Source organism: Rhipicephalus microplus, chromosome 6, assembly GCF_043290135.1.
Source record: "Rhipicephalus microplus isolate Deutch F79 chromosome 6, USDA_Rmic, whole genome shotgun sequence".
NCBI classification, from domain to species: Eukaryota; Metazoa; Arthropoda; class Arachnida; order Ixodida; family Ixodidae; genus Rhipicephalus; species Rhipicephalus microplus.
Window position 1 is genome coordinate 126,482,002 of NC_134705.1, and position 23,227 is coordinate 126,505,228.

General features: G+C 47.7%; 1 protein-coding gene across 1 annotated transcript in view; it reads left to right on the forward strand.

The window, feature by feature from the left end:
- LOC142765481 (uncharacterized) overlaps positions 1 to 21,523 on the forward strand; it is an 887,742-nt gene extending 866,219 nt beyond the window's left edge. The window contains exon 7 of the mRNA XM_075866530.1: positions 16,321 to 21,523. The gene's annotated coding sequence lies outside the window, so the exon portion shown is untranslated. The remainder of the gene's footprint in view (positions 1 to 16,320) is intronic.
- The last annotated feature ends 1,704 nt before the right edge of the window (positions 21,524 to 23,227 follow it).

Sequence of the window (23,227 nt, forward strand, 5' to 3'; positions counted from 1 at the left end):
ACGCAGGAGCAGATGCATGGACGAAAGCACGGACGGACGCATAGATGAACGTGTAGATGCACGAATAGACGCACGCACGGACGGGCGGATGGACGCATGGGCGGCCACACAGACGCACGCATGGATGGACGGAAGCAAGAACGAATGGATGGACGGATGCTTCGTTCCACTCTCTATCATTCACTCCGTATCCCGGCTGCGGCGGCTGCATTTCCGATGGAGGCGGAAATGTTGTAGGCCCGTGTGCTCAGATTTGGGTGCACGTTAAAGAACCCCAGGTGGTCAAAATTTCCGGAGCCCTCCACTACGGCGTCTCTCATAATCATATGGTGGTTTTGGGACGTTAAACACCACAAATCAATCAATCATTCACTCCGTGGATATGCTGCCATTTTTTATTGTGCCATACGCTGGCCATTTCGGAAGAGGACTTGGCGTTCGGATTCAAAGTATACCAATAGTGACCTACAGATTGACTAAAAGTTGTACGTCCATTGTGAAAGACAGAGACAATTCCGTTGCGCAGTTATGCTTCATTCCATATTGAACACATGGGCGCAACACCCCAAAAAGTACTTGCAACCAGTCCCCTCTCTGTGTCTTGCTGAAGAAATCGTTATTGATGGCAATAGGCGAGTAAATAGCGTTAGTACAATTTTGCAGACTTAAACATTTCCCTCCATTCGAAGCCTTCCGTTGCGGACAGCGTGCATGAAACCGCTGGTGGGGACGAAGCACCTGCGTATTTGCTTGATGAAAATATGATGTGGCAACACAGCCACCGTAGTCCTTTGTAAATAAAGTGAGGATACTCCAATAGAATAGGGTGTACTGCAGGGTGACGCGATGTCCTCCATGCTACTCACCAAGTGTAGACAGGATGTCTTCAAGGCCCCAGATCTAGAATAATTAGAGATACCAGTTTAAGAAAAGTACATTAGTGACAAGCGATTCATGGATGACATTGCATTGATGAGTCGCCGAGGATAGGAATCGCAAATGCTGATTACATAATTGGATTGCAATTGCAATTGCTGATTAAATAAATGCTGATTACTTAAAGGAAGGTAGAATGGTGCGTCTGAAAATTAGTATAGAGTAGACTGACGCAATACTTCTCAGAAAATAAGAGCGCTTTCCGAATGGTAGCATGACACGGGATGATGTCAAGGGTACGTCTGCTTAGGACAGGTAGTAATGACGACGGAGACAGAATATGCGACTGAAGTACATGGAAGAACAACAATAGGAAAGAGCGTATTTGGCTGACATTATCATATCACGAATGGTAGTCCACTAATACGTATTTAACAGCTTCATCTTGCCGGTAGCTACTTATTGGAGCAGAAACTTAGAGTATTACGAAGAGGGTTTCACTTATAGTGGCAACGACGCAGCGATAAATGTAAAGGAAAGCCAGAGCTGTAACATTTAAAGACAAGAAGAGCGCAGTATGGGTCAGGGAGAAAATCAGTGTTTAGTACATGTTAGGCCAAATCCAGAAGGAGAAATAGACATGGGGAGAGCATTCAGCGCTTGGATCATATCACTTCTAGTCACCAGGAGCAACAGACTGTATTTAAGAGCAGCTGAGTGTGACTGGAAGGCGGAAATTGAGGTGGGTAGGTGGGATTAAAAAGCCTGCGTAAATAACTTGCCCTGAACGTAGCATAGGACCGACATTGTTGACGAAACATTGATTGATATGTTTGGTCTAACGTCCCAAAACCACCATATGATTATGAGAGACGCCTTAGTGGAGGGCTCCGGAAATTTGACCACCTGGGGTTCTTTAAGGTGCGCCCAAATCTGAGCACACGGGCCCAGAGCATTTTCGCCTCCATTGGGAATGCAGCCGCCGCCGCCGAGATTTGATCCCGTGACCTGCGGGTCAGCGGCCGAGTACCTTAGCCACCAGACCGCTGCAGCGGGGCTTGACGAAACATTGGATCATGTCTCTGCCTTGTAGAAACCGTAGTCACAATAATGATGATGCAAATGGTGGAGCGACGTACACTTAGCACCCAGTGAGCTTCCAAGTGTGGAGTTAATGAATTGTAGTGTGGTGTGAAGAGTCGCAGTTGAGCCACTGTTTAAAGAGTGGATGAACACGCGAATGTAAAACAGCATTGGGATTGTTTATTGTCCGCTGACGGTAGGTCTCGATTTCAGCAAGAGCTATCGTCATCATCACCTTCGTCAAAACCACAGGTTACAATACTTGTAATTTTTTTTCTATTTCTTGTAATCGCGAAGTTTGACAAGAGCCACGTAAGCGCGACCTTTCAAAAGAGAGCAAAGAATACTGCTACCTATGAAGGAAAGAAAATACGAAAACAAAAAACTCCAGAGAGAAGATTGACGTAAACAAAAGAGAATGCTTGTGAATACGACATTGCCGATTGAAAGATTCGGACACATTTTTGTTCTAAATTAGCTGTTTTAGTTAAATATTACTTGGAAGCGTTTCTTTTTTTTTTTTGAGAGTCCCATAAATTTTTCAGCACATTCAGTCTTTTCTCGCTTATTGCCGACATTCATAGCGCGTTCTGGTATTCACAGCACATTGGCTTCACTAAAGAAAGTGTGCCATTATTCTTGCACAAAAAGGGCGGCTAATGGAGAAGCTGAGTGATACGTCAACCTTAAAATGATGTTCTTTCTCATATAAAAAACTGTCGCTGATGCTATGCGCTTTCTTACTTCTAATAACAAAAAAATCAATTGCACCTCTTTGTGGGGGAAGAAGAAGAAGAAGCCGAAGTGTGCGAACGCTTCCACTACGGCTCCTGCTTTTTTCAACGTTTTTGCGACGCCACTTTGTGATTTCAACGTCATATTAGTGCAACGACTTCCAGAAGACACAGGGACTCTGCCGACACAATTTGGGCGCAGTGAGTGCTTGCTTCTTGCATTTTATTTCGCCTCCGCCATCGTCGCTCGCCCACCGACAGCTAGCCCTGACGAGTGTCTTCTTTGCTCTAACGTGGCGCGTGCTTGCTCGCGCGCCCCGTAGCCGCACTGTCTCGCTGAGCGATGGAGTACCAAGTGACGGGGGAAGACATTGACCCTGAAGAAATCACGCCAGACTAAGGCTGGCAGACCGCCTCGTGTCGCCGAGCAAAAAATGAAGGCTCCAAACGTGTGCCGTCATATAGCGCTTTGAAACGCTACGAGCACAAGCCCCGCAGCAGAGAAAATGTGAAGAACAAGATTATTCGAGAAAGCCGAATGCCTCACCTACCAAAGAATGACATCCGCATTATTATTAGGCCCAGAGGGGGTCTTAACATCGCTAGGGTTGGCGCAACGACAATTGCTGAAGCCATTTCGACTTCGGCAGGTATCAGCCCATCGTAACAGCAAGCAGACACGCTCTGCCCCAATATTAAACAGAATATCTTAGTAGCAAGCACGCCGAAGAGAGAAAATGCTAATCGCTACGTGCGCGTTAAAGAAATCCGCATCGCTGACAAGACCTATGAAGTTAGTGCCTACGAAGCGGCACCACATTCTACATGCAAAGGTATCATTCGAGGGATTCCCGTGCAAGACGGTTCAGCGGACATTGATGCGAAGATTGTCAACGACCGCAATCCACTAGCTTTGGCTGCCAAGCGCATCGGAAGTACCACTGCAGTGATCGTGGCCTTCGATGGACATCGTGTGCCCAATTTTGTGCGATACGGATCGGTGCTACTTCAATGTACACTATATCGTAGACAGATATATATTTGCTACACCTGTGGTCGGCTCGGCCATCGAGCGGACGTGTGCCCGAACCCTGGAGACGTTATCTGCAGAGGCTGCAGCGTGCCGAACCCCGAAAAGGAACACCGCTGCACACCAACATGCAAGCTTTGCGGAGAAACTCACCTCACTGCCGACAGGGAATGTAAAGAACGCTACCACATTCCATACGTGGTGCGCCGACGACGATGGGAGCGAGTACACTTGACGCGACACAACAACTACGATGCAATGAACGAGTTCAACCCAACCACTGACGACGACCAGGCCTCGAAGCTTTTTACAGATGGTCGATCCGATGGCAGCCGATCCCGGAGTCGTCCAAGGAACCGCGCAATGCGTGTATCGAGGTCCCGGAGCCGCCCTCGGACCCACTCCCGCAGCGCGCGAAGTGGGACCCCAACCAGATCTATATCGCGAGGCTACTCCAGGTCTCGTTCTGGTTCACGTCACGGTTCCCGTTCAGGTTCCCGGCACGGGTCACGCTCCGGCTCCCACTCAGGTTCCGGGCCTCATGCCGGTTTCAGGCCTCACCCCAGTCTCACCGGGGTCTCGCGTCAACGATCGCCTAGCCCATCGGCACCACCATCGCCAGGCAACGTCAGCAAGAATAAGCGGGGACCTCTCACTTGGGCGGACGCCGTCCGGAGAAAAGGAAACACTACATCACAGGTAGGGTCGGGTTCACTCCCAGAGCATGATACACACAACACCTCTGAGATAGCGATATTAAAGCACGAAATTGCGATAATGAAAGAAACAATACGCAAACTCACAGTCGCAATTGCCGAACTAAAAACTGACAGAAACGCACGCGCTGCTATGCCCCCAACCGACAACGACGACACTGCAGTCACTCCGTTGCAGCCCCAACCCGTAGGCGTTGGTAACGACGACGGCGAGAGCGCACCCAAGAAACGCGCGGTCGCCCATGACCAGCCAGCTTTTAAGGAAGAGTTAGACGACATTAAGAGCACGCTATCGGCGATTAAGGAAAGCCTTCGCTTTCTTGGCGAAAGCATGGCTCTCGTGCAGTCTACTCTCGCGGTACACGGTAATCGTTTGGGCCAAGTGGAGCAATATTTTGATCACGTCGTCGCCCCTGCCGTTGCCGCGGATAAGCCATTGTCGCGACGTACAGCCGTGCCCAGTCCACCGCATCACGCGGCCCTTATGCACCCGCCGGGTGCTCAGGCCAACTCCTAAATGCTTCAAGATGGCCAGGCCAATTGACGAGTTGCGAATCTGGCAATGGAACTGCAGGAGCTTCACCCACAAGAAAGCTTTCCTGCAGCAATACCTCCGTAGCCACTAAGCCAAACCTCACATCATGCTATTACAAGAGACTAGAGTACCAACCGCCACGTTTTCCAGATACCAGTGGTTGCCCGGCCCCTCGGGAGGACGCGGTATCGCCACCTTGGTCGCCTACAAGATTACCTGCACAGCGCACAGTCTCAATGTGCCCGAAATTGAGCACGTTATGGTCGAAATTCTCCCTGGAAACATATCACAACAAAGCGTATACATGGTCAATGTATACAGTAGTCCCAGCCACCATAGACAAAGATTCACACGCTTGTTCCAGAAAGCTGTCCGCCTCGCGGGGCCTAACCCGCTAGTGATTGCAGGCGATTTTAACGCTGCGCATAGCGCCTGGGGCTACACGTACGACACACCCAAAGGTAACGAGCTTTGGAAAAGTGGAATGACATGGGCCTTATTCTCATTACGGACAAAGCCTTCCCCACTCGCGCTGGTACGTCCACGCAAAGAGATACTACGCCGGATCTATGCTTCGTCAAGAATATCTCCGACGCCCACTGGTCCAACCTCGCGGTAGATCTCGGTAGTGACCACTTCATATTGGCTGTACACCTCCCCACAGTAAGCAGGAAGACCAAGTCGTACACGTGGGTCAACTAGGACCTCCTTCGTAAGACCCGCGCAGAACGACCTCCTCCCGATACCCCACCGAGCCTCGAGACGTGGACGGCCCAGCTCAAAGCTGATGTAAACAAGGCAACGAAAACTATCAGCACAGACCTTCCAACCGAAAGGATGGACAGTCGTCTCGCCCTCCTACTAGAGGCCAAATAGTCTCTATTGGCCCGGTGGAAGGGCCAGCGCCTTAATCGGAGGTTACGCAAACGCATATCTCAGCTGAACAAGACCATGATGGATCACTGCCGCATCCTTTCAAAACAGCAGTGGGACAAAATTTGTAATTCGATTGATGGTCAGGTTCGAAATGGCAAAACGTGGAACTTACTCAAACACCTCCTCAATGAAACCAACACCCGCACAAATCAGCGTCATTCGATCGTGAAGATACTTCATCAGGCTAAACGAACAGTGTCACCGGAAGATGTTGTCAAGAACCTCGTGGAAAAATATCTCCCGCTCCCCACGGGCCCTGTGACCCCTCACCCTGATTACTCTGGCAGCGACAACACTAACTTAGACGCCGAGTTCTCTATTGAAGATGTGCGCCGAGCTCTCCATGAGCTCAATGGCCGCTCAGCCCCTGGCCCCGATGGCATCACCAACAAGCTCCTACGCAACCTGGACGATTCTTCCGTCACTTACCTCACTGACACTATCAACGAGATATGGAAAAAGGGTGAGATACTCGATGCTTGGAAACTAGCTCAAACGGTTCTCATACCCAAACCGGGAAAGGCGCCGAGCCTAGATAACCTACGCCCCATATCTCTCACGTCGTGCGTGGGCAAAGTGGCTGAGCACGTCGTCCTCAACAGGGTTGGTCGATATCTCGAAGATAACGACTACATCCCGCACCACATGATTGGCTTCCGACCAGGGTTATCCACTCAAGACGCCATGTAACTCCTAAAGCATCAAATTCTAGATGGAGGAAACACTCGGGACACTCGTGCTCGGTCTCGATTTAGAAAAGGCCTTCGATACCATAACGCACTCGTCAATCTTGAAAGCGATCGCAGCCCTCGGCCTAGGTCGTCGATTTTACTGCTTTATCCGCTCTTTTCTCACTCGGCGCAGAGCCGTCCTTCGCGTAGGAGACCTAGTGTCGGAAGAAGTGGAGCTCGGACAGCGGGGCACTCCTCAAGGATCCGTCCTCTCACCCACGCTCTTCAACCTCGTGATGATCGGGCTTTCCGAACGACTTTCAAAAATAGACGGGCTAAACCACACTATCTATGCGGATGATGTAACCATATGGTGCTCCACAGGGTCGGATGGCTTCATTGAGTCCGCCCTGAAAGAGGCTATCGACATCACCGAGTCTTACCTCGACCACACCGGTCTCAGGTGCTCACCTGCGAAGTCGGAGCTGTTGATATATTTGCCCAAACGCCGGGGTGCCAAGCCCAAAGGGTGGAAACCTCCGGCGGAACGCAATATCTCCCTCCACACCAGAGATGGCCGTACTATACCCAGGGTAGACACCATCAAGGTCCTCGGCATGTTCATCGAGTCCCGCGGAACCAACACCCAAACAGTACACAAGCTCAGGACTAAGACTGAGAATGCCATACGACTCGCACGTAGAGTAGCCAACAGGCACCATGGCCTCAAAGAAGACAACCTGCTGCGTCTCGTACACGCGTTTTTGTGCCATTTTACGTACGTTGCCGCTATACACAAGTGGCTACGTGCTCAGCGCGATCAACTCAATGCGCTTATTCGCAAGGTGGTCAAACGAGCCCTTGGCCTCCCTATCACCACTCCAACGTACAAACTCCTCTAGCTTGGCGTACATAACACGCTAGAAGAGATCGCCGAAGCTCAGGAACGTGTGCAATTGACCCGACTCACTACAACCAAGGCGGGCCGCCATATTCTGCGCGAGCTCGGCTTCTTCTCCTCGAAGGCCAGGGACCCCCCAGAGTTGACTCTAATTCCCCGTGAAATCCGCGACCTTATTACGATCGCTCCCATACCACGAAATGTACACCCCGAATACAACAGAAGCAGGCGCCTTGCGCGGGCGACCGCCATTCTCAAGCGCATAGACATGGAAGCGGACAACGTCTCGTTCGTGGACGCCGCTGCCTATCGCAACAACCAAGCCTTCGCCGCGGTCGCGGTATCATCCGCGCAGCAGACTCTTAACTCAGCCACAATCCTCACCCGAAACCCCGAAGTAGCGGAGCAAGTAGCTATAGCTATAGCTATGCTCGACAGCAAACGGGAATTCATCTACAGCGACTCCAGGCCGGCCATCAAAGCCTTCGAACGCGGAGTCATCTCCGACCAGGCGTTACGTATCCTGCGCAATGCGGACCCGAGTGCCCTGAAGCCCCACACTGTCATCTGGTTCCCCGCCCATCTCGGCCAGGTGCCGGGTGCCCTATCCAACCTCAACGAGATCGCCCATGATGCAGCGCGCGCACTTACCGACCGCACTGCCACAGGGCAACATCATCTTGCTGGGTTGGATACCAATCGGGATGCACCAATTACGTACAATGAAATTGCAAAGCACTTTTACTTGGAACGCCGCATTTTTCCACCCCCACATCCGAAACTTAACCGACCGCAGGCATTAACCCTACGCCTATTACAGACACGCACGTACCCAAACCTTGCCACGCTTCACGTTTATTATCCCGATGCATACCCCAGCGATACATGCCCATCATGTGGACTCACAGCGACACTCGAACACATGCTCTGGGAGTGTAGAACAACTCCTCCCTACTCTACCTCAAGCAAGTGGGAGAGGTCCCTCAGGAGCTCACTTCTCGCCGACCAGCGATGGGCCGTCCAGCAGGCCCACGAAGCGGCCGCCAGGTACTCCCTGTCGGTCCCTACGTGGGAGACGCCCGCTACGCGCTAAGCGCGTCCTGCAGGACCAAAATGAAGTTTTTTCATTCCACCTCTTTGTGGAGTGCCTTCATCTCCTTTGTGATGCATCGCCGTGTTCATCTCTCTCTCTCCCTCTCTATCTCTCTCTTTATATATATATATATATATATATATATATATATATATATATATATATATATATATATATATTATCACAGCAAGCGAATGACTTTTCATTCGATTTACATATTAATTATCATCATCTGTATATATCATCGTCAGTGTGATTTAGCTCGAGGCTGGCTGAAGCAACCAATTCCTCACAAGTGGTGGGCGCTGCATTTCGTTCCCCCAAGCCCTCTCGCCCGTTCTCTCTGGAGCTCCGCTCGGGTCTTCGTCTACAACCCCCTGCCATGGCAGCCCAAAAAAACCCTGGCCCATCCAACGTTGCCGCCCAACTGCAGCTACCACCACCCGCTCTGCCCCAACACACTCGCCTGCGTGATCCACCTATGTTTTCCGGTCTCCGAGGTGAAGATGTAGAAGACCGGATTAAGAACTACGGCTTCGTCAGCGATTTGAACAGGTGGGACAATCCGCGGAAGTTGCGCAGCGTCCCATTTTACTTGTCCGATGTCGTAAAAACTTTTTTCTGGAACCACCACCTGGATCTTCCGGACTGGTACACTTTCGCGCTGCAACTTCGTCAAATTTTTGGTGCCCCTGCAGTTTGCGCTGAGGCAGCAAAGCAGAAGCTCGCTGAACGCGCGCAGCCGCCGGGTGAATCTTACACCTCATATATTGAGGGTTTCCTTGCACTGTGCAAGCGTGTTAACTCCATCATGTCTCAGAACAACCAAATATACCAATATTTTAAAATCATCAACACCGTTGTCTTTAACGCCCTCGCCACGCAAAATCCTGCCACCACTTAGGACGGGATAAGCATCTGCCAGCGACTTGACGAGCTTTAGTCTCTTCGCCTCTGCTACGATGCCACCGACATTCGTTTGCCTGCATCCCGCGACTTGCGTGCGCTTATTCGCGACATCGTTCGTGAAGAGCTCCACGGGTGCGGCTCTTCCCACTCAACGGAAGTTACTCTCATTCCTGCAAAAGATGGCTTGCGAGACCTTATTGGACAAGAGATCGCGTCCGCGTCGCGTCTGACGTGTTCGAATGGTATCTGCTTGCGCCAGATGCCCACGTACGCAGAAGTTGCCGCGCTCTCTGCCGCACCTATCATTTCTGTGCCTACACCAGCAGACCATACGCCTGTGGCTTGGTTGTCACCGCTAGTGCGTGCACCGCCTTACTACGCCCCTCAGTGCCCTCCTCGGCCAATCTGTTACTACTGTGGCTATCGAGGACAAATCACTCGGTTTTGTCGAAAGAGTTCACAAGACGAGCAACGCGGCTACGGTCCTGAAAAACATCGAAGCTTCCGTCCGACCATGAACTACCTACGGCCACCCTCCCTCTCGTCCTATTACCGTTCACCGTCTACTACTTACAATACTGACATGCCTGGGAATTCCTGTACGTCTCGCCGCAGGTCACCTTCGCCCGGTCAACTTTCAGTGTCACCTCTGCAACTCACCTCCCTTTGCACGAGCGCCCACGCGGAAAACTCCCCGAAGCAGTTTTAGGAGAAGAAACTGCATCCACTGGACAGCTAACAATCCTGAGCGGCCATTGAACTTGATAGTAGTGTTTGCAGAAGCTGTACGCGTTGAGGCTCTCGTAGACAGTGCCGCCGCCGTTTCGATTATTCATGCGGATTTTTGTTCCCACCTTCGAAAAGTGACCACACTTTATGGCGGCCCACCTCTCCATGCGGCGACCAACGCTCTCAATCGTCCACTTGCACAGTGTACCGTTCGTGTCTGCATAGAAGGCATTCGTCGTCACATCGTTGGTTGGTTCGCCCCTACAAATCGCGCGTAATATATATACGGTCCCAGGCAGGCTATAATATTGAATGCTAAAAGTAATGAAAACACTCTTCATACTTCCTCAAGGACAAGGTGTTTCTTTTTTGTATAGGAATATGTGAAAACACCTGCAGAACGATGCCAGCAGCGCTGCACAACGTCCACCTCGAGGCAAGTCATGTGGTATGCCTTCGTAAGAGGCGCTTGGTGATTGGGCCTTTGACGTCAGTGGGAGAGTAGAATGCGAATGTGGTGTTTTTTTTCCTCGTCGTCTGCTGGGGTTTTAAAGCTGGGAGGCTAACGACTTCCGTCACCATGTAATAATTTAGGTAATCCTTTGGGCGTTCATCTCAGTGTTCGGCACTACACAGAGCCTAGTTCTGCAGTATGCAGACTAAAAAACTCCGCATGGCCAGTTTAAGGACATCGCTCTTAGAAAAGAAGAAAATACCGCAGATTTAATCGAAACCGCACGCATTTCTTTTTGCTCCGTGTGCCAGAGCATGCAGCAACAGAGGGAGATTTGTGGGTAACTTAAGAAATCTCTGTCGGCAAGGGGCACTGGCACGACGCAGCCACATATAGTGGCTGACCCAAGAGAAATGGTGGCTTGGCTAGTTGTTTCTTAACGGTGAATCGCTGAGTACAAATTCAGTACGGTACAGAGATGTGTCTAGTTCAGTCTATGCACCCGGCTCAGTCCCACGTAGGGACCTGCAAGCTGAGCCTGCCGGCCACGTCGCGGGCCCGCTGGACAGCCGTGATCAGTGAGAGCAGGGCTCACTTAGTCGCGTTCCGCAGGACCAAAATAAAGCTATTTTTCTTTCTTCCTTCCTTAACCCTTCCTTCCTTCCTTCCTTCCTTGTTGAGTTAATGGAGGAGAAGAAAGAAGAAGGAAAGGCATGAAATTCAACTCAATTATTGGCCAATCTCCCACAGTTGGATGAAGAAGGAGGAGAAGAAGGAAGAAGGAAATGCACGAAATGCAACTCAATTATTGGCGAATTTTGAACGGTGGGATGAAGGAGGAGGAGTAGAAAGAAGTAGGAAAGGCAGGAAAGTCAACTTCATTATTGGCCGATTCCCCACAGTGGATGAAGAAGGAGAAGAAGAAGGAAAGCCACGAAATGCAACTCAATTATTGGCGAATTTCCATCAGTGGGATGAAGGAGGAGGAGAAGGAAAAGAAGGAAAGGCACGAAATGCAACTCAATTATTGGCGAAGTTTCAACGGTGGGATAAAGGAGGAAGAGTAGAAAGAAGTAGGAAAGGCAGGAAAGTCAACTCAATTATTGGCCTATCCCCCACAGTGGGATGAGGAAGGAGAAGAAGAAGGAAAGGCATGAAATGCAACTCAATAATTGGCGAATTTCCATCAGTGGGATGAAGGAGGAGAAGAAAGAAGAAGGAAAGGCATGAAATTCAACTCAATTATTGGCCAATCTCCCACAGTTGGATGAAGAGGGAGGAGAAGAAGGAAGAAGGAAATGTACGAAATGCAACTCAATTATTGGTGAATTTTCAACGGTGGGATGAAGCAGGAGGAGTAGAAAGAAGTAGGAAAGGCAGGAAAGTCAATTCAATTATTGGCCGATCCCCCACAGTGGGAGGAAGAAGGAAAGGCACGAAATGCAACTCAATTATTGGCCACTTTCCATGAGTGGGAAGAAGCAGGAGGAGAAGAAAAAAGAAGGAAAGGCGCGAAATTCAATTGAATTATTGGCCGATCCCCACAGTTGGTTGAAGAAGGAGGAGAAGAAGGAAGACGGAAATGCACAAAAAGCAGCTCACTTATTGGCGAATTTCCAACAGTGGGATGAAGGAGGAGGAGAAGAAAAAAGAAGGAAAGGCGCGAAATTCAATTGAATTATTGGCCGATCCCCACAGTTGGTTGAAGAAGGAGGAGAAGAAGGAAGACGGAAATGCACAAAAAGCAGCTCACTTATTGGCGAATTTCCAACAGTGGGATGAAGAAGGAGGAGAAGAAGGAAGAAGGAAATGCACGAAATGCAACTCAATTATTGGCGAATTTTCAACGGTGGGATGAAGGAAGAGGAGTAGGAAGAAGTAGGAAAGGCAGGAAAGTCAACTCCCTTATTGGCCGATCCCCCACGGAGGGATGAAGAAGGAGAAGAAGAAGGAAAGGCATGAAATGCAACTCAATTACTGGCGAATTTCGATCAGTGGGATGAAGGAGGAGAAGAAAGAAGGAAAGGCATGAAATTCAACTCAATTATTGGCCAATCTCCCACAGTAGGATGACGAAGGAGAAGAAGAAGGAAACGCACGAAATGCAACTCAATTATTGGCGAATTTCCATCGGTGGGATGAAGGAGAAGAAGAAAGAAGAAGGAAAGGCATGAAATTCAACTCAATTATTGGCCAACCTCCCACAGTTGGATGAAGAGGGAGGAGAAGAAGGAAGAAGGAAATGATCGAAATTCAACTCAATTATTGGCGAATTTTCAACGGTGATATGAAGAAGGAGGAGTAGAAAGAAGTAGGAAAGGCAGGAAAGTCAACTCAATTATAGGCCGATCCCCCACAGTGGGATGAAGAAGGAGAAGAAGAAGGAAAGGCACGAAATGCAACTTAATTATTGGCGAATTTCCATCAGGGGGATGAAGGAGGAGGGGAAGAAAGAAGATGGAAAGGCGCGAAATTCAACTCAATTGTTGGCCAATCCCCCACATTGGGATGAAGAAGGAGGAAAAGAAGAAAGAAGGAAATGCACGAAATGCAACTCAATTATTGGTGAATTTCTAACAGTGGGATGAAGAAGGAAGAGAAGAAGGAAGAGAAGAAGGAAGAGAAGAAGGAAGAAGGAAATGCACGAAATGCAACTCAATTATTGGCGAATTTTCAACGGTGGAATGAAGGAGGAGGAGTAGAAAGAAGTAGAAAAGGCAGGAAAGTCAACTCAGTTATTGGCCGATCCCCGACAGTGGGATGAAGAAGGAGAAGAAGGAAAGGCACGAAATGCAACTCTATTTTTGGCGAATTTTCATCAGTGGGATGAAGGAGAAGGAGAAGAAAGAAGAAGGAAAGGCATGAAATTCAACTCAATTATTGGCCAATCTTCCACAGTGGGATGAAGACGGAGGAGAAGAAGGAAAGGCACGAAATGCAACTCATTTATTGGCGAATTTCCGTCAGTGGGATGAAGGATGAGAAGATAAAAAAGGAAAGGCGCGAAATTCAATTCAATTATTGGCCAATTCCCCACAGTGGGATGAAGAAGGAAGAGAAGAAGAAGAAGGAACGAAAGGCGTGAAATGCAACTCAAATATTGGCGAATTTGTAACAGTGGGATGAAGGAAGAAGAGAAGAAGGAAGAAGGAAATGCACAAAATGCAACTCAATTATTGGCGAATTTTCAACGGTGGGATGAAGGAGGAGGAGTAGAAAGAAGTAGGAAAGGCAGGAATGTCAACTCAATTATTGGCCTATCCCCCACAGTGGGATGAAGAAGGAGAAGAAGAGGGAAAGGCACGAAATGCAACTAAATTATTGGCGAATTTCCATCAGTGGGATGAAGGAGGAGGAGAAGAAAGAAGAAGGAAAGGCATGAAATTCAACTCAATTATTGGCCAATCTCCCACAGTTGGATGAAGAAGGAGGAGAAGAAGGAAGAAGGAAATGCACGAATTGCAACTCAATTATTGGCGAATTTGCAATGGTGGGATGAAGGAGGAGGAGTAGAAAGAAGTAGGAAAGGCAGGAAAGTCAACTCAATTATTGGCCGATCCCCCACAGTGGGATGAAGAAGGAGAAGAAGAAGGAAAGGCACGAAATGCAACTCAATTATTGGCGAATTTCCATCAGTGGAATGAAGGAGGAGGAGAAGAAAAAAGAAGGAAAGGAGCGAAATTCTATTCAATTATTGGCCAATCCCCCACAGTCGGATGCAGAAGGAGGAGAAGAAGAATGAAGAACGAAAGGCATGAAATGCAACTCAATCATTGGCGAATTTCTAACAGTGGGATGAAGAAGGAAGAAAAGAAGGAAGAAGGAAATGCATGAAATGCAACTCAATTACTGGCGAATTTTGATGAGTGGGATGAAGGAGGAGGAGTAGAAAGAAGTAGGAAAGGCAGGAAAGTCAACTCAATTATTGGCGAATCCCCCACAGTGGGATGAAGAAGGAGAAGAAGAAGGAAAGGCACGAAATGCAACTCAATTATTTGCGAATTTCGATCAGTGGGATGAATGAGGAGGAGAAGAAAAAAAAGGAAAGGCGCGAAATTCTATTCAAATATTGACCGATCCCCCAAAGTGGGATGAAGAAGGAGGAGAAGAAGAAGGATGAACGAAAGGCACGAAATGCAACTCAATTATTGGCGAATTTCTAACAGTAGGATGAGGGAAGAGAAGAAAGAAGAAGGAAATGCACGAAATGCAACTCAATTATTGGCGAATTTTCAACGGTGGGATGAAGGAGGAGGAGTAGAAAGAAGTAGGAAAGGCAGGAAAGTCAACTCAATTATAGGCCTATCCCCCACTGTGGGATGAAGAAGGAGAAGAAGAACGAAAGGCACAAAATGCAACTCAATTATTGGCGAATTTCCATCAGTGGGATGAAGGAGGAGGAGAAGAAAGAAGAAGGAAAGGCATGAAATTCAACTCAATTATTGGCCAATCTCCCGCAGTTGGATGAAGAGGGAGAAGAAGAAGGAAGAAGGAAATGTACGAAATGCAACTCAATTATTGGCGAAGTTTCAACGGTGGGATGAAGGAGGAGGAGTAGAAAGGAGTAGGAAAGGCAGGAAAATCAACTCCATTATTGGCCGATCCTCCACAGTGAGATGAAGAAAGAGAAGAAGAAGGAAAGGCACGAAATGCAACTCAATTATTGGCGAATTTCCATCAGTGGGATGAAGGAGGAGGAGAAGAAAGAAGGAAAGGCATGAAATTCAACTCAATTATTGGCTAATCGCCCATAGTTGGATGAAGAAGGAGGAGAAGAAGGAAGAAGAAAATGCACGAAATTGAACTCAATTATTGGCGAATTTTCAACGGTGGGATGAAGGAGGAGTAGTAGAAAGAAGTAGAAAAGGTAGGAAAGTCTACTCAATAATTGGCCTATCCCCCACAGTGGGATGAAGAAGAAGAAGAAGAAGGAAAGGCACGAAATGCAACTCAATTATTGGCCAATCTCCCACAGTGGGATGAAGAAGGAGAAGAAGGAAGAAGGAAATGTACGAATTGCAACTCAATTATTGGCGAATTTTCAACGGTCGGATGAAGGAGGAGGAGTAGAAAGAAGTAGGAAAGGCAGGAAAGTGAACTCAATTATTGGCCAATCTCCCATAGTGGGATGAAGAAGGAGGAGAAGAAGGAAAGGCACCAAATGCAACTCAATTATTGGCGAATTTCTAACAGTGGGATGAAGGAAGAGGGGAAGAAGAAGAAGGAAATGCACGAAATGGAACTCAATTATTGGTGAATTTTCAACGGTGGGATGAAGAAGGAGGAGAAGAAGAAGGAATAATGAAATGCACGAAATGCAACTCAATTATTGGCGAAGTTCTAACAGTGTGACGAAGGAAGAGCAGAAGAAAGAAGAAGGAAAGGCAGGAAAGTCAACTTGATTATTAGACGATCCCCCACAGTGTGCATTGCGCCACGGTCAAAAGCTAGAAGGGTGGTGCCTACTTAAGGCAGCAGCCTTCAGTAGGCACCAGCTCATTTCACTGCTGTATACGTGCCTGTGCTTTCTGTTCGTTGTTTTGCTCGAACATTTAGTGTGTAAAGGAACATGATATCACCTAATACATTTGTGTTTCTCTCTCAGAAAGAATATGTATTTTTATTTCTTTCTTGATATTTTTCGCTATCGCAGGTAAAACTGGAGGAATAGACGTGACCGCCCAGCACCCACCACGAAGCCTGCCAGGTCATCCGCACAGCGCAGTGCTTTCTGGAAAGGTGCCTGCTGCTGCTTCGGCCACGAGGCACGAACCCACAGAGACAGCTCGGAGTGAGTACCCGATAGTGACAGAACATGCATCTGTTGGTCGCCTGCCGGTGACGCAAAAAAAAAAACTTCCTGGTGTAGACAAAGACATCTGCTATCCTTCACGAGGCCGCCTCGACTTTTTATTTGTTCTTGTATCTGCAACGTATATAACAAATCGCCAAAACCTAGTCTATGAGGCACTGAATGTATAGGGTCGTCCGCTTTTAGGGTTGACGTGGCTCAGTGTCACTGTGATACACGGAACGCGAGTGAGGATAGCACATGCGCACAGGTACCTCCGGCAGATGTTTCGCGTTGTATTCTACGGCGCTGGGACTTTTCTTTTTCAGTTTTTATATTATTATTTTTTATTTAACAGACAAAACTGGGAAGTCTTCAAAGGCAAAATCGGTAAGAACGGCTGACGAAGGCCCTGGTGACCTGCACATAAACGTTGCAGTAGTGCAGAAATGATTACTGGTACGTAACAAGCAAGTACTGTATAAAACATAAGCAATACATAATAATTCAAGAATAATTTCTCAACTTAATATTTGAAAACAACCTTTACAAACGAGTAAAAAAGGCATTCCAAAATGAAGATACACCACGCATTGAACATCGTAAACATTCACGCTGATAAACTTAAAAAGTGCACGTATATACACACATAAACACATCTACATAAACACACATACATTCATACCGCTGATACAATGCAACAGAGTTTCCTACAATATTCACTAGAGGGAACTCTGGCGCAAGTGTTCATTGGAGCTGCAATGCATTGCACTTCACATAAGGGATTTTTCTAAGCTTCGATTTTTTCTGCTTCGTTTAGATTCGCGTGGCCTCCAGCCACTTTACAGCAACAGAAAGTTTCGCGAATGTATCGCAGTTACACTTTTTTTAGGATGAGCAAAATTCAAATTGGTTCATAAGGTGCACAATGGTTCGTCCTTTTATTTGACATAAATGCAATAACAGAAACAACAAACAAAGTCCCAAGTGCACTCTCAACCACAAGCACGAAGACTGGGCCAATTCGTGTACTACCCATCATTCCCGTGGTGGCTGTACGGTTACAGCACCAGAGTTCCCTTTAGGTAATTGAAGCAAGGTCTGTGGGGCCTGCCGCTCTCGCTCTGCAACGCGTTATGACATTCCGGTGGGTCCACGTGTGACTGCTGTGTAATTTTCGTGAACTATAGAGAGGGCAGCGCGCGGCATGTGGCGGCACCCTGTGGTAAGAAACGCATCTGATCCAAACGCCACTCTTGCTTCTTCTGAGCTATCGCCCAACAGCAGCAGTCTGCTGTATAACGGCCCTCGAAAGAGCGCAAGTACGGACCTCGATGTAAAAATACGTCGCTCAGGACTGAAATTTCGGCTGAGCTGTTCGCAGCTGCGTCTCCTTTCAGCTGCATGCGCCTTTCACAAAGCACAAGGGCTGGCAGCGGAGTCCTTTTCTCATCGGCGTTGTTTATAGTTCCTGTACTAGCTCGTTTGATACCCTTTTGGACCCGCGTATTTTCCGTACGGTTGCTCCTTTTTTGCCCCATGCTGCGTGGGTCGCTTCATTCATCCTGCTTTACCCGCACTCGAACGCTTATCTCTACTTCACCAGCCTGAATAGGTGCACACTACGCTGCCTTGACAGAGTCCCGACCCGTTCAGTTATCTCACTCCAACACACGGCACCTCGGAACCACTTGAAACATATAGCCGTATAGGATTTCGATACGACCGACTACGGAGATAAGGGACTAAGCTCAGTTGAGGATTATTTCCGCACTCAAGCATCCAGCTTAATGTGAGGCTTTTAGCGCAAAGCTAAATTCTCCCTTGGCAGTTATTAAAGACGATAGTCTTTCTTGGGAACCCTTGACGCAAAAATTTTGATCTGTCTGTCCATTTGTCTGTTTCTCCACTTCTAATGGCGCCAGGTTTTTGAAACGGCCGACTCCATCCGCAGCGCCCACCAATGTTGCTCAAGGTATAGCGTTCATACTTGTGCGATTGTCAATTAAAAAGCAATTATTGCGCATATCTTAGGCATCTTAACAAGACGTATATATTCTGCGTGTGCGTCTTTTACTAGACAAGGCATACATAAGGTATTCCAAGGAGCGTAGCGTTTATCACGTGGCGCTGACCATGCAACGATTGCACGAAGAAGCGAGTGTTTCCAACGCTTTGGTAAGACGACACGGTGATGGCACCTACCCGTCGCCTTGCGTTCTACACCTTATCACCTCTGAGACGGGCGCGCATGCCCGTCACACGCAAGCCTATCGTTTTTAGACGACATTTGCTGATTACATGCAGATACGGGGCCAATTTTTTTTACAGTACTTTATCGTAGAGGAGAGGGAAGAACATGGACAAAACCAAATAAAACTCAACACCATAAGCACTGTGTTGTCGAGTTTCCTTTCTTCGTCCGTGCTATTTTCTAGCCTGTTTCATACTCGGCAATGACTATTTACTATGTGACCTAACTCGGCGTCCCTTTTTTTTTGTGCAGGAGGAATTCACATAGCAGTCTGACAATGCAGGCGGGGTTGGGGCATATTGTTAAATAGTATTGGAAGGTAGGATTCACATGAATGACAAACTTTTTTTCTTATGCAACTAATGGTATGCTGCCAACTTTCTGTCAATCGTATGCGAAAGTCGCAGCTTCGGGCTGTAGTGCAAATCATTCCCATCCTCACCCTGCTTTCTTTTTTTTTTACATTTTCGTGTGCGTTCTTGACGATGCCCACGGTATAGGCAAGTAAAAACTCGCGAGGCGCTTTGGGAGCTTACCGAAATGACGGCGCCGTTCGCAGAACCGTTAAGAGCCGGCGCTAAGATTAGGCGCGGATTTCACGCGGTGCTCTTACGAAGCTCTCCCATTTTGCGGGGGCAGGCGCGAGATATATTAGTCGGCGCGAAGCCAGGTTTAACGTTATTTGCGAGTGGATAGGCCATACGCCCCCTGGGGGATTATGACACCTCGCCGCGCTACAGAGATAAGAGTGTGCCTTCCGGAGATCTTTACGTTGAAAACTTGCGAGAATGGTCTCTTCCTGGGCGAGTAGGTCTAGTTTTGCTCTTCGACGAGGTTTTTTTTGCTCGTCCCCACACGTACTGCTAGCTTTGTATTACTTTCCTGGTACATTCCCTAGGTAAACGTCCTCTTTCTGGTTATATTCTCACAAGAAACGTAGTAGCCTTCCTATTAAAAAGAAATTTTTATCCCTAAGCGTTTTATAACTATAGAAGCTAAAAAAGGCATGCATGGCTTTTTGGCTTTCCTCAGGCTAAATTGGCTTTCCTCGACCGATAATATATATAATGTCACTCTAGAGCGTTAATTTTTCGTTTTTAATAATCAACTAAACGTATAAAAGTACCCGTGCCCGCTTTTTCCCCTAAACCACCATGTTTGTGGGCCATAAATGCCTCGTGTGGGACAAATAACGAATATCGTTAAGTGGCCCAATCAGGAACACGTAAATCGTTTCTTACAAATGCAAAAAAAAGAAGCCTCACCTCCGCTGAATGCGCAGCAGTGTTACAGCGAACGCTGGAAGATCGTCATTTCTTGAGCCCGTTGGAGACTCCTTCAGGGCGAATAATACAAGCCCATTTGCAAGGCACTCACCGCTGCATTAATGGATTCGGTGGCTGCTGAAGTTGAAGAATGCAGCTGAGCCCTTTGTCATGGGTTCGAGGCATTCAATGACTTACTCATCACAGAATTTATATTGTGGAACGCCTGGTTACAGTATTCGCACTCTTTGATGCGTGGTTGTTATTTCACTCTTCTATCATGCTATATCACGTATCCTAACGTTGTTCCTTGTGAAAATAACACTTGTATAGAGTCTTTGAGCGAAAAAAATTGAAGCTCCGGCATGGCTGTGTGGTAGAATTCTGGGCTTACACAGAGAGTGCCCAGGTTTTAACCCCGTTCCATACTGCATTTTTTTTACGATAGCAATTATATGCACAACCTTGGCTGGATTTTGCCGCCTGCGTCTGCGTCCACCCTGTTTCATTGCATATGCATACGTATCTATGTGTATGAAAACGTAAGAAGCAAAAAAAGTTACGGCATATTCACGGGGTGAATGATGATGAATGGGCGAAGCTCCGGAGGGATTCATCGGTAAACTGTGAATCTTCCGTGTAATTCGCCCAGTCGATCATCATGTAAAGACGTGAGAAACGCTGTGTGTGTATATACACAAATCAACTTTTATTTGTTCTTAGACGATGGATGGCTTGCGATGTCCCTTGCCTCGCGCGCTCGCACATCGGGATTCTGTCTGCGAGCGCGCGCTGCTGCCGCCTTGCGCTCTCTCCGCTGTGCAGCCTTATCCATCCGGCGACTCCGAGCGCGCGCCAACAGCGAACGGATTTTATTACAACGCTCCCCCTAGCGTACGTCGCCGCACTAAATCGAACGATTGCCTTCAACCAATGACACGCGCCATATGTGACATCATTCCTATTTTATAAGATCTCGCGTCTTTCATCAACTACAAGTACCGCTTTCTAGTTTATAACATCTTGCTTCTTTTCATCATCAGCTACAAGTACCACCATCTAGTAAACACTACAAGAACTAAACGAGAGGTGGCTACATACAGGAGATGGTACCGCCATCTAGTGAACACTGCAAGAACTAAACTAGAGGTGGCTACATACAGGAGACGGTACCGCCATCTAGTGAACACTGCAAGAACTAAACTAGAGGTGGCTACATACAGGCTACAGGGGACGCACAGCCCACGCCCTAAGGAGCTTCGCCCCTAAAATAATCCAGAAAGAGACTCCGGCACGCAGAAACGAACGGCCGACCTCTGCCTATAAGTACGTAGCGTTAGCCACTGAGTCACGAAGCAGCACCTCCTTTATCGTTGAAACAGCAAGCTATTTGGGCGTAAGCAATGCGAATCACATTTCAATCTGCTTGCCATTCTTCGCGTGGTGCACCACTGGCGATGCCGATCTCGAGGGAACTATTATGTTTTAAGGATGACCAGCGAGATGGCAGAATGAGTATGCGCCGCCATATTGTCCCGACGCGGCGACGCCCGTTCATCTCCTCCGCGTTCTTTGCGCTGTGGTGGGGGGGGGGAGGGGGGGGGGGGCTGTGCCGACGATCACATATGCGCCCGCTTATTCCGCGGTGGGGAAAATCGCACGCCTTGGGCTTTCACCGAAACAATTCTGTTCAACGTACTGGGCGCACAAGGGTTACTGCAGTCGCTGCACAGTCTCTGTTTAAGGGCACGCTTCTCAGACGCAGTGAAAAAACAACTGAAACACTTATTCGAGTTCATCTGTAGCTGTGAGCACTTTAGTGCATCATTTAGGCGTGAGCAATGTGAGTCACATTTCAATCTGCTTGCCATTATTTGCGTGACATTCCAATTGGTTTCTATCGCATTTTCTGCTTCACCTAAATGGCAAAGCTGTGACTTTTTTTTTTCTTGTTTAGCGTGATAGTGGTTACGGACACCGGCGCCGGTGGGCAACTACAGCAACCTTGTAGATATTTCTTAACAGCTTTCGCTGTACAAGCTTCTCTGCAGAAAACTATGGTCGGTATGTGACACAGGAATGGCAAGCCCCGGCTATCGTGCACACCGCAGCTGCAAGTGTCAAGGACAAAGGAACAACATGAAAACAGAGAGAGAAAGAATCAATTTGAAAACAAACATAAAAAAGAGAGAGACCTATAGAAAGTGATAAATAGAGAAAGATAGAGAGAGAAAATGAGGAGATCCCACATACAGCGCGAATCGATGATATGTGATGCTTGAGTGAGGAAGGTTGATATGTCACTTTAAAATCAGCCCAACGTTAAGATGCGGATGAACGTAATATACAGTAAACACAAGTATATGAGTGGGCACAAGTTTTGTGCCCACTCATATATCTAAAGAAGACGCAATTATGTTGTTCATAGTCGTGTAACGATGGCACCACTAACGTTTGCAATACCAGCCCCAGCACTTGTAGGCAAGTAAATCATACCACACATGACTTACATCTAATGACTATCATGTTTGCGCCTGGCATCTGTGCTTATCGACCATTCACGTCATGTCATACCTATTGTGGTATACGTGAAGCCACGTACACGGCCGCGAGCATGCTACGAGCATAACATGTACACATGTTTGACATGACACACATATCAAGATTATTATTTCAGGATGTGGCGTTTACCTTCGTCATTCACTAACGTCACGTAATACCAAATTTAGTATATGTGAAGTTAGCGAAATGGCCGCGAGCGCACTATGAGGGTAGCATGTTGTCATGCTCTTATATGACATGCTTATCACGATCATCAATTTTGCACCTGTCATAGACCTTCGACGTCCATTCGCGTCGTGTAATACCAAGCTTAGTATATGTGAAGCTAGTGAAACGGCCGCGAGCTCATCATTAGCTTAGCATGTAGTCATGTGCTTACATGACATGCATGTCACAATTTTTCGCATATGTGAAGCTAGCGATATGGCCGTGAGCACCCACTTGAAAAAAAATTGTGGTTACGCCGCTGAAATAAACAGATACAAGACTTGGGAGGCACAGAAAGAAAAGAAAGAGGAAGAGAGACGATGAAGGCCACTCTGCTCCCCTCTTCTTTCAGGCTTGTCGCTAGTGGCGCGAAGATGCCATTACTTTGTTCAAGCAGAACTTTCTGGTGTATTTTTCTCTTTAGTTTTATTATTAACTCTATCAAACCTGTCTTGCCAAAATATAACAAGTGAGTGCACAA